At 40.9% G+C, this 10,431-nt stretch overlaps 1 non-coding gene across 1 annotated transcript; it reads left to right on the top strand.

Annotated features, from left to right (window-relative positions):
* Positions 1–6,195: 6,195 nt before the first annotated feature.
* LOC125484310 lies at positions 6,196–6,329 on the top strand. The gene has a single exon (XR_007263146.1). It is a non-coding gene; the product is annotated as a small nucleolar RNA SNORA44 (small nucleolar RNA).
* Positions 6,330–10,431: the final 4,102 nt, after the last annotated feature.

Genomic DNA, 10,431 nt, shown 5'->3' with positions numbered 1-10,431 from the left:
CACATCTATTAGGACTGGACTAAACATCATGCACCACCAGACTATAAACAATAATTATTGTGAATTCCTGACTTTGACTGGGCAGTTGCCTGGAAATAGCCCACAAGTAAAACAGAAATGCAGTCATACTTGAGCCCTAGTCAAACACCAATTCTTACAAATAAATCTGCATGATTTACACAAACAAGCTTTCAGTTCACTTACAAATTCTACTACAGAAAAGCAATATGTGTTTGGGGGTGGGGCGCTTGTTGAACATAACCCCCCCCAATAGAAGCATGAAAGTGCTGAGTTTACTCCTAGTCCTGAAGTTTTACATAGAAGTCACACCACAATCTTCGAAATTCAGGAAAATTCGACCTCACCCAAAGACAAGGTTTCTGCCTATTGTGGGATTATATAGGTTGACTCATGAGGGCTTCCATCATTTATACCACTCTCCCCCACCACCACAACAAAAATAATTCCGTGCAGTTGGCAGCAAATTTCCTTCAGAACAGAAACATAGCACAGGAGCAAAGAGAGAAAAAAGAATATCACAATAGGAGAAGTTTCAAAAGACTACAGCAATGAATATTCCAAACTAGTCCAGTTCTCTATAATATAAATGACAATGCCCCATCGTTGTCGATTTTTGAGTGCATGAAGTTCGAACAGCATTACACATCTACAATTTTCAGCTCCAGCACTTAATACAGAAACTTGGAGCCAAGATAAACACAGCTGTTGAATGTCTTCCACAACTGCACAAATAATAAATCTAGAGTTGGCTTCGCACAACTGAGGTAGATTTCTCAGGGACAAGGGTTATGTTTACTCTCGTGAAATAGGCAGGTTTCAGCTCTCTGCAAACAGGGTCTCAAGTTTTTGTCTCTGCTCCTTGTGTTGCAGAACACACGTCCATTTCTGTGTTAAAAGGAACAAATCACTTTGCCCCAGCACAGATTCGTATCAAACCAGCACAGTCAAGTTCACTGCTTGGTTTGGCAAACCTAGCTCAAATTACTTCCTAGGGGAAAAGGTCCAACTGCGATGTTGATTTTGAGTCAAGTTCTGTACAAAAACCTGCTTTATGCATCTAGTAATACTAGTAGCCGTATAGCAGCACGTACTAAAAAGCAAATCTAAACAACTCCAAAATGTTTTATTAGCCGAGTACACAAGGCGCTATTGAAATCATAAAATTTGGTGCCCTTATCTCAAAACTCTGACAAAACACAGACACACGACCACTAACGGACTTCTGATTTAAAAAGAATGACTTACTGAGGAAAGCATGGCAGGACACAGTGATTCAAAATTTGGAGTATAAGCGTGGGTCAAGGAGCCTTTTTTTGGCTTCATCAGCACAATTTAAAACCAACACAAAGAAGATAACCCAGGCTTGATATATAAAATGCATAAGCATCGTAAGGCGTATTGGAATGTGGAAACCAAGCCAGCTTGTGCCATTGCAGCCTTCAACTGGAGTAATTCAGGACTGGTGTGGACTTGTGGCTACTAAGGAGGGACACTACACTCAGTTTGCCCTCCTGTGTGTCATCCTCATCAGATGTTTGAACAGGAAGCATTTTATTTCTGTTCTGGCTTCCTTCCTCAGCTGAGGGCGTAAGGTTGCCAAACTCTGGTTGGATCACATGACCTCCTGCCTCCCACTGCCTCACCTCCACCACTGCTCCATCAATGCATCCATCCTCAAGGCACAATCACTCTCCAACTCCAGCTGAAAAAAATTAAACAGACCTGATTCGGCTTCATTCAAACAGTCCTTGCACGCCCCCATTTCCAATTTGTTTTCTTTTTAAATAGCATTTAAGCAAAAGTGCAGAAAGATTTAAAACAAAACACCATCAATGTTTAACGTCCTGATGCATTTTCTCCAGGATTGCTAGCAGCAGTTCCCTGGACATTGGCGTCCACTCCCTGGTGACCTCAGGAGAACCTTGGAGCACTGACCAACAAACAACTGAGGCTGAGACCATCATCTGGGCAGGACCTTGATGAATCGAAAGAGATTTTGCACTTTCCCTTTGGCAAATTCTGTCTCGAACAGCTGGGGGAGTGTTTGTATTCAATACCAGATACACCAGAGCCCTTAAATGGATTGTTGCTGCTATTTGGAGTTCTTTATAAAATCTCTGAACGGTGCAGACGGTTGAATAGTACAAGTCTGGACGGGATTTAAAATTTGTAAAACGCTGCAATTCTGGTCTTCCTGCACTTCAGCAACATCCTTAGCTCCGAGAGAATCGTATTTCCCACTTTAGAGGGAAGCTGGCAAGTAATACTGAAGGCAAGTGAATAGCATTGCTGTACTAGTGTGACTGTGATTCCTTGGTGCATTAATGTGAATGCAAGCAATACATGCCTTTGCACTGTACTTCAGCCTTTGGTTTCACTTCAATCGCTATTTTTAGGATCAATAATCTGATGTCAAATTGCTTTAACATATCCAGTTGTGCAATTACATCACTAAGGTTCAAGTTTCTGGCTGCACTACCCCAGTAGATTCCGTACCATCCATCAATAAAGGATTATTCAAAGTTTTGTGATGAGAAGGAATGGATCCAACAATGACCACCTCTAGGACTTTGGAAGATTCAGGGCATTTTTGATGCCTTCACATCCATACTTTCAGATTTCTCAGCTCTGGTTGAATGCATTTCATGAGGTTAGGTCATTTGACCATCTTTCTACAATCAGCCCACGCCATACTCCCACCATTGTTTGCCCCACATGATCATCATCGCAATGCCTCACCTTCCAACGTGAAGCAGAGAGCGGTCTGAAATTTCCTTTTCGGGAAATTATACCAGCCAAAAACAGATCGGATGCTGACACTGTAGTTTCGAAACTCAACTCCGATCTCCTCCCAAAGAATCCGGGAAATATGGAGGCAGGACAAAGGGGTGGGGAGCCATCCTGCTTAAAGAATGCAACTTGTCAATTCTGAAAACAAAAGCCTTTATGAGATGTTGAGCATTGCTGGCAGGGCTTGCTTCTGTTGTTCATCTCTAATTGTCCTTGAATGGAGTGGCTTGTGAGATCAATTCTCAGGCAGACAAGAGTCAACCCATCACTGTGGATCTGGAGTCACATTAAGGCCAGACAGGCTAACAATAGCTGAATCCTATCCACGGAGTTCATTAATGAAGCAGACAGGTTTTTACAACAATTGATCATAGTTATCATGGATACCGTTGCTGAGACTGATTTCATAACACAGATTGTTTGTTAGATATTTTGTAATCAACCTGTTGGGGAATGTTATTATATGCCTCTGGAACAGATGAGAATTGAACCCAGGGCTCCTAGCTCAAGGTAAGGACACTATCACTGCAACACAAGTTCCCTCACCATATTTTATTTCACCCATTTTTCTAGTTGACCTGTTCAGAAACATTATTACACACCTCTGGAGCAGGTGGGACTTGAAGCCTGGGCTCCCAGTCCAGGTGTAGGGGGCGCTGCTTCTGTGCCACAAGGGGGCCCCCTGATGTTTATGTGTTTGTCTATTTTCTGATTGATGACTAGTGACTGTGTTAATCTATTTTTCTAGATGTTCAGAGATGTAATGACACACTTCTGGAGCAGGTGGGTCTTGAACCAGGGTCTTTTGGTCCAAGGCTAGGAACACTGCCACTGCACCACAAGAGTCTCTAAAAAGGGGCCACCAAACTATGTATTTTTTAACCTTTTTTTAAATCAACCTGTTCAGAGATGTTATTAAACACCTCTGGAGCAGATGCGGGTCTCCCAGTCCAGCTTTAGAGACACTACCAATGTGCCACAGGAGAGCCCAACATTTACTTAGTCCATTTAGTAACACTCCTATAAATTCCTCTGCATGTTTTACATAACCCTATGTTCAAGGAGTTATACGAATGAAAGATGATGTTGCTTCTTTATTGACAGCATCATGATTAATTCTTTGGTATTTATGTGCTTTTAAACCAAAAACAATAAATTCTGATGCATAAGACATCAAGAATTGTACACCTATTAAAACACAGCTCAGTAAAATGTGTTACACCATATGACAAGGTGTTGTACTCTATTTGTGATTTGATCCTGATTTTCCAGAAGGCAGTATAACATGCTGATTTCACAAAATGACATTATTGGCATTGCCTAAGTGAGAAGGGTTAAGGAAATGAAGAACTCCTACTGCAAATTCCTGATTCAATCAAAGTTGCTAATTCTTCATTGTTTTCCTAAAGTCTCCAGGACACTTCTGCAAAAGAATTATTCAAGAAATGTGAGAGGCTATTAAAAAAATGTTCCTTTAAACAACAAGACAGACCAACATTTACTTTTGAATTTTAATCAACAGATAGTCAATCTGTTCAGAGATGTGATTACACACCTCTGGTGCATATGGGTCTACAACCCAGGTCTCTCAGTCCAGGGGTAGGGACACTACCACTACTCCACAACAGAGTTCTATCTCTACCCTATCCTCTACTCCTTACCACCTCTCCCCGCCATATCTTCTGTATGAAAAACACCTTGTTCCTAGTTACCATCAGTTCTGAAGAAGGGTCACCTGACCAGAAACGTTAACTCTGATTTCCCTTCACAGATGCTGCCAGACCTGCTGAGCTTTACCAGCAATTTTTGTTTTTGTTTCTATACAAAGAACTGTTGGATCAGAACCATGATCCCACGCTCCCTCTCCCCCACTTCCTATAACACTGGGATTTGGGCACCTCCATAACTATACTCCCAAGCCCTACTACACCACCCTGCCACCATCCCACAACACATGAAGACATGCATGCATGTGCATGTCAGAGATCAGCACTCACTTTGGAGCCACACCCACACATTTCCTTCTCAGTGATATCTCCTGACTTCATTCCTTTCTCTGCTTACATTCCCCATTCATGCCATTGAAAGCTAGGGACTTGAATGTTGAGTTACACATTTGCCTGGCCTTCCATATCCTCAGTAAATTTGAGTCCATCCATAATTTGCTGCTCTCTCTTTACTTGCTTCCACTGTACTCACTGACTTACACTAACTGACAGTCAAGCAAGGTCTTGATTTTGAAATTCTCATCCTTGTTTCCAAATCCCCTGTGGCTTCACTCCTTCAGGTGCACGGTCCTCTGTGATATCTACATTTCTATAATTCTGGTCTCTTATGGTTTCCCAATCTGAATTGTTCCTTCATTGGTGGTCGGGCCTTTACTGCCAAAGTCTTAACTCTGCAAACCCCTTCCTAAACGTTTTTATCTCACCGTCCTGCCTTAAGATGCTCCATAAAACCTTCATCTTTGATTGAGATTCTGGTGAATGACCTGAATAGGTTCTTATGTTGCTCAGTGTCAGATTTCATTTTGGATGCTTTATTATGTTCGAGTGCTTTATAAGTACAAGTTATTGATGTCACACAACGAAATTAAAGAAATATATTTTTAATAGCCCTATGACTTTTCTCTAATAATTCTCTTACAGAAGTGTCCTGGAGATTTTTAATTCCTGGAGACTTTAGGAGAACAATGAAGAATTACCAATCTGAATTGAACTTCATTTCCTTAATATTTTTCACTTGGCCATTGCCAATAATGTCATTCTGTAAAATCAGGATAAAATCACAAATGCAGTACAACACCTTATAATATCACGTAACATGTTTTACTGAGCTGTGTTTTAATTGGTGTACAATTCTTAATGTCTTATGCATCAGAATTTACTGTTTTTGGTTTAAAAGCCCATAATTATCATAGCATTGGTCATGATGCTGTCAGTAGAAGAAGCAACATCATCTTTCATTTATATAGATTCTTGAACATAAGGTTATATAAAACATGCAGAGAGATTCATGGGAGTGTTACTAAATATCACTTAACACCAGGCCACACAAGGAAATATTACTATAGGTGAAAGTATAAGTTATAAGAAGTGTCTTAAAGGAGTAATGAAGTGAAAGTGTTTCGGGAGGGAATCCTAGAGCTAAGAGACACTACATGTTACAGCACAAATATAATGGTGGGCTATGAAGAAATCGAGATTGCACAGGAAAGAATGTACGGCCAAACACGGGCTGGCATGGTGGCTTACTGGTTAGCACTGCTGCCTCAAAGTACCAGGGACTTGTGTTCAATCCCACCTTCGGGTGACGGTCTGTGTGGAGTTTGCACTTTCTCCCGGTGCCTGTGTGAGTTTCCTCCGGGTGCTCCGGTTTCCTCTCGTGCGTGGTACCTGAGAGCTGCAGCTTCACAGTTAGTTGTTGCAGATTCTCCAACAACATGCAAGAAAATGGGAGAGAATTTGACAGCTTTGTTCCTATATTTCCTCTAATTGTCACTCGACTCTCCTACATCTTGATGCAGTGAGTCTTCAGTGGGTGTCACTGGCTAGGTATGGCTGAATAAAATAATATAGCTGCCTACATTTGTCTTAAGCATTAACTGTTTCAGATCAAGGTGTACAATCAAGTAAATTTTGCATTACTTTGCAGAGCCCCTCTGATTTCTGTATATCTGTTATAAGGGACGGTGGGTGCATGAAGGTAGGTTGAATGATTTGTGACATGATCTATCTGTTGGATACAGTGGCATTTTGAGCATTCTGCATATACGTGTTTTGTAGTAAAATATGTCATCAAGACTTAGGGCGTCATGATGGCAGTGGATGGCACTGCTGCCTCACAGCCTCAGGGACCCATGTTCGATTCCACCGTCGGGTGACTGTTCAAACTCCATGCAGACATTCTTCCCGTGCCTGTGGTTTTCCTCTGGGTGATCTGGTTTCCTCCTACAATCTAAAAACGTGCAGGTTAGGTGGATTGGCCATGCTAAATTGTCCATCGTGTCCAGGCTAGGTGGATTAGCCATAGGAAATGCAGGGTTACAGCGATAAGGTGGGTCTGGGTGGGATGCTCTTCGCAGGTTCTGTGTGCACTTGACGGGCTGAATGGTCCACATTGTAGGCATTCTATGATTCTATGAAAACACCAGCATTGTGAGATTTCAGAGTACTCAGAAAGTGTAGGGATGGAGAAGGTTATAGAAACAGGGAAACCTTGAAATCATGGCAAATGCTGTTTGAAACCTTCGACAATGACGTGACACAGACCACGCACACCTAACATTGTCAAAACAACAGCCCTAATCATTGACCTCACATGAAAAAACAAATTTGCTTTAGAGTGTAGTGGGACACAGGTTTGCATTACGGTATGGGAGGGGGGGTGCTTTGGAGGTGTTGGAGCATGGAATACTAGAAACGTCTTTATGATTTCATGTGTCATAACCATGACTCATAACACTGAACCTATCAAACTTTAATTACAACATGTGGTTTCTTTATTAAAGGACAAATAGCTAAAAGATAACTGCAGAACTCAGAACTGAGGAAGAGTCACTTGACCTGAAACGTGAACTCTGATTTCTCTCCACAGATGCTGCCAGATCTGCTGAGCTTTTCCAGCAAATTCTTTTTTTGCAGGTGTAAATTCATTGGCTGCCTGGAGAGTGAGAGATTGTGGAATGTCATACCTGAGGAGATGTTAAAGAAGCTTCCAATAGAGGAAATGTGCTTCATATTGAACATATAATCTCCTGGGAGTATCTCGGACTGTGAACATGACGACTGAAAGAAACATCAGTCAATATGAGGGACATACTTGTGTTAAAGCTTTACCCTATCCCACCTCCCCCCAATCTTTTCAAGAATACACACAGACAAAGGTTAAAAGCAAATTTCAACTCCAGCCTGTGAACGTCAGTGTCCTGTTGCACTTGTCTGTTGACTATGTGTCATGAGGGTCACAGGTTTGAGAATAGCCATTTAAACACCCCTGCACCGTAGGTAAAGAAATGATTGTACTCAATCAGTGCTGCCAGTCAGCCACAGTCAAAAGAAATCAGGACAAAAGAATTTCAATTATCCTATATGGTGAAAAATCTCAAAATTGGTTGCTCAAATGTCAATATTATTTGTACTATACACTGCAACAGCCACAACATTTAACTATCTGCTCTTCACAAACAATTCAGAGACTGATTTGTAAACCTTTATTTAACCATTTTTTCCTTTTGGACCTGCCTTTTGTTTCTAACCTTTGTGTTGTATTACAATTCCTTATGTTCAGTAATTAATAAGTTCACTCTGTTTGTTAATTCAAGCAAGCCTCGTTAAATTGGCTCCTTTTAAAACATAAGCTCATTTGGGTCGAGAAGGAAGGTATGCACAGAAGAAGGGATCCCTTTTTAAATTAACTCTGTTGAAATCAACCAAGGGAGTGGGTGAATAACCAAGCAAAGTACGTTCACTCTCTGTACCTGGGAACTTCATTATTTGAGGTATCCTGCCTGGAACAGTGATAAATTGGGGAACCTTGCTTTGGGGATTGGTGATAACAAATCAATTGAGTGTGTCAGTGGCTAGATCATCATTTATTTCCCATCCCTAACTGCCCTTGAATTGCGTAACTTACTAGGCCATTTCAGATGGCAGTTCAGAGTCAATCACAGTGTAGTGTATCTGGAGTTGCATGTAGGCCAGACCAAGTAAGGATGGCAGAATTCCTTCCCTAAAGGACGTTAGTGAACCAGGTGGGTTTTTATAATGACCGATAGACAGCTGTCATGGTCACCACTATTGGTAGTAACAGACTGAGATTATAACATCTTCCCAGGGAAAATTGGAGAAGTATTTGAAGCGAGAAGTACAACACTGTGGTGAGAGGACAGGACACAAGAATTCATTAGATAGAAAAGAGCCAGCACAGGCACAATGGGCCAAATGGCATCTCTATATGGTGTAAATACAGCTATAGATAGTTGAACTGCAGGTCTTGCTGGTGTTGCAATTGCAAAGGAAAAAATGGTTTGAAGTACATCAAAAGGCAGTATGCAGAGTTCTTGGATACAGAACTTACTGAAGTGAGATGTGAAAACTAAAGACAAGAGATTTATTTTCTCAGGGGGAACTGGGGCTTTCCCAGAAAATGTTGATTTTTGGCACTCCAGTCAATGCATTTTCTATCCTTACTGTAATTCTGATTTTCCAGCCAAAAGTAACTTCTCCTGGAAGGGTGACAGATATAAAAATAAAAGCAGTTGTATGAGCTTCAGTATTACCTCATTGGGTCCTGTAAATCCTGCTCAGATTATACCCTGTTAATGTGTGAACTGACATCTCTTAGCACACACACCATTAACAATCCCAAGATGGAGTGCATGTAATATGTAGAACCTGATTAGCATAGCTTGTGTCCACGAACCACAGGACAGCTAAGGTAAATGCTGGAATCTTGTATTTGAATTAAGAGCGTGTTGATTCAACTATTTCAAACAAACAACTTCTCTTGTTTAGCAGCTTCATGAGTGGGCGTATCATATGCTGAAACTAACAATAAAACATTCATTAATGCTCATGAGGGAAGAAAATCTGCCACTTATTTGGCCTGACACTGTGGGTGTACCTACAGTACATGATCAGACACTGTGGGTGTATCTACACTATATGATCAGATACTGTGGGTTTAAGAACACTACATGATCGGACACTGTGGGTTTATCTAGACTATATGATCAGATAATGTGTGTGTACCTACACTACATGATCAGACAGTGTGAAGGTTCCTACTCTACGTGGGTCTTCAACAGTTCAATAATGAAGCTTTTCAACGGCAATTAAAGATAAATGATGAATGCTGTTAATGTCAACAATGCCCACCTCCCATTATTGAATGAAGACAAATCTTTAGAGGTAAGTTCTAGTTAAAAATCTCACACCAATGTTGCCAACTTGATATATTCTTGGAGAAATTTATTTTATTTGTTCATGGGATTTGGGTTATCATTGTTTGGGCCAAAATTTATTGCCCATCCCTAACTGTCCTGGAGAAGTTGATGATGAACTACCTTCATGAAGTCCTTTGGTGTATGGACATGCAAAGTGCTATCAGGAAGGGATTTCTGGGATTTTGATCTGGGAATAATGAGACCGTTAAATAGATCCATGTCCTGATGGTGTGTGGCTTGGAGAGGAACTCCCATGTATCCGTCATCAAATGACTTCCTGGTTCCAAGCAGCTCTCTCCACAATGCCACCAGTGATTGCTCAACACTTCTTACGTCTGGCATTCTCCCTTTTCTCACTTAGAAGAAAGTGAGTAGATTCATAGTAATCTGATTAGATTATTTCCATCTTCTTTTCTCATGTCTGAAATTTTTTTATCACTAATAACCTAAATGCTCAAATGTTATTTTTGAATCTCCTGCGACAGTTCTTGGGAGATTAGTCTTCATATTCTGGAGGCTTCTAAGCAATGTTAGAGCATTGGTAACTATATCTGATGTACAAACAAAAAACATTAACCTGCATTCTCCTCCTGTAGCTTGTACTCTATCTGTAATGCCTTTTTAACATTTTCTAATAGCCAGGGATATTAAATAAAACCTGTTAAAATAAATAG

Source organism: Rhincodon typus, chromosome 10 (genome assembly GCF_021869965.1).
Source record: "Rhincodon typus isolate 14 chromosome 10, sRhiTyp1.1, whole genome shotgun sequence".
In the NCBI taxonomy this organism is placed as follows: domain Eukaryota; kingdom Metazoa; phylum Chordata; class Chondrichthyes; order Orectolobiformes; family Rhincodontidae; genus Rhincodon; species Rhincodon typus.
This window is presented reverse-complemented; position numbering and strand designations above follow the sequence as displayed.